General features: G+C 30.0%; 1 pseudogene; it reads right to left on the bottom strand.

Annotated features, from left to right (window-relative positions):
* Nucleotides 1–2,500, bottom strand: part of LOC137628535 (zwei Ig domain protein zig-8-like) — a 117,717-nt pseudogene that overhangs the window by 17,921 nt on the left and 97,296 nt on the right.

The following is a 2,500-nucleotide window of genomic DNA, read 5'->3' as shown; positions in this document are numbered from 1 at the left end:
TATTGATAAGGCTGGATGAGCATATATCCTGTTGATGGTAATGTGATACGGGACCAGAATAATTTCCATTTCAATCAGAATAGTCATTTTAGATTCAACAAACAGCTCTCATAAAACAAAACAAAACTTCGCTTATTTTGCCATTATATTATCCTCATATTCTGTCCTGTGGTCAACTTGCAAAAGTGGATAATGTAGGCTGAATTACGTCCTGACCTCTCTACATATTGTTTTAGAAACCTAATCACCAAATCTGATCTTGGCAAAGTATTTATGTCACATTATTCTTTGTGACCACAAATGCCTTAATCCTTCCTTTCACTTACCATTGATCAATGGCGAAGTAGTAGAGAACCGGAAATATATTATATGTAAGGTTGGTTAATATTGTCTATACGCTCCTACATTGAAATATATATATATATATATATATATATATATATATATATATATATATATATATATATATATATATATATATATATATATATATATATATATATGTATCTATATACATATATATATACATATATATATATATATATATATATATATATATATATATATATATATATATATATATATATATATATATATATATATATATATATATATATATATGTATATATATATATATATATATATATATATATATATATATATATATATATATATATATATATATATATATATATATATATATATATATATATACATCTGTGTATATGTGTGTGTTTGTATGTATATGCGTATATATGTGAATAGAAGTAATGAAAAACAAGGGGCATCTTCCTCAAAGACGACTAAAATATTTAGGGTTATAGCTCATGTGCATTACTTTAAATTGGAGTGGAAAAAGGTAGCTAATTTTTATGTCAATAATCTCTATGGTGAAGCCAATAAAGAATTTAATGGTTCTGGAGACCTCTTTATATATAAAATTCAAGAGGCCTGTAAACGTCTAGTTGAAATAAGAAATATTTCTATATCGTATAAAGATTCATTAATCTATATTGCACACTTTTTAACTGGGGTTAGAAAATAATCAGTTGAATAAAAGAAGGGCAGAGATCGAAATTATTAAAATATGACTGAATTTCAATCTGGGCATTCATTATTTTTTTTTTTACATTTTCTAAGTTCGAAAGAAGAAAAAATACTGCTTAATAAGATATTTTAAAGATTAAATGAGTTTTATGAGATCTAGAAAGGTAGATAATATGCCCAGGATTGTAAAAATGACAGCAAAGCGCAATTAGAAACTCCTTTTGAAAACTCACCTTCCACAACATGCACAGTTACGTTCGACGGAACTGCATTGTAAGGTTCGCAAGTATACGATCCAGCATCGCACCACGTGACGTTGTTAAGGACGAGGGTGCTGGAATAATGATGGCTGACAATGACCTCTAGAGGCCGCTTTGCCTCGTAGTTAACCATGCTGTTATTGTGGAACCAAAAGATAAAGACCGGAGGTTCGGTTGCCTGTTGCACCGAACAGTGAAGACGTAATCGGTTTCCAGTGTGAATGTGGACTTCGGGACCTCCGTGGATCACCACTCTTGCTTCTGAAAAACAGATCGTAAGGAAAGTTAAGTATGGGGTAGAATACACACACATACAGAGACAAACACATATATTTACATTTGTATATACAAACATACACACACACACACACATACACACACACACACACACACACACACACACACACACACACATATATATATATATATATATATATATATATATATATATATATATATATATATATATATATATATATATATATATCTGCAGTATATATATGATAGATTTCTCACATTTAAATGTTTTTTTTTTCATATTTCAAATAAGCCATATATATCTATTTGAATACATTAAAGTGTGGATTCTCTTAACGACCTCGGGATCAGAGCCCCAGGCGAAATCACTCAAAGACTACTGTATAGTATCTGACCGGCCGGGTTTCGAACCTGGATACTTGTATGACACGACCATACCACTAAGCCACGAAGAAAGATAAAAGTCAATGACAATTCCTCTGTACATATACCTGTGGAATTCAGATTTTTTTTAATTGGAATTGAAATCAAACCGTCTTCACGATCGTAGCTAATTGGTAGGTTTGTGACTTGGCATTCGATTAATGAAAAATTTAGCACATCTATATACAAGTACATTATAGTCTGGATTCTCTTAATGACTTCGAGATTAGAGCCCCAGGCGAAATCATTCAAAGACTATAGTATCTGACCAGCCGTCTGAAAGATTCACTTGAAATACATTTAGATTATGTTTATGGATAACCTTATTAATTTTTCTCTTTCTTCCATTTAATAAAAGTAAATAGAAATGTTCTTGAACACTATCTCGGCGATAGTGATCAATAAAATTCTGTCTTAGAAATAGGGGATTAAAGATGAAAAGATACCCGACTTTGATATATCTATAACGTCTCCTGGTAATCTTGTTGAGCATTGAATTGTTGAATTATATT

Source organism: Palaemon carinicauda, chromosome 36, assembly GCF_036898095.1.
Source record: "Palaemon carinicauda isolate YSFRI2023 chromosome 36, ASM3689809v2, whole genome shotgun sequence".
Lineage (NCBI taxonomy): Eukaryota > Metazoa > Arthropoda > Malacostraca > Decapoda > Palaemonidae > Palaemon > Palaemon carinicauda.
The sequence above is the reverse complement of the archived record's forward strand: the minus strand, read 5'-3'. Positions and strand labels throughout refer to the sequence as shown.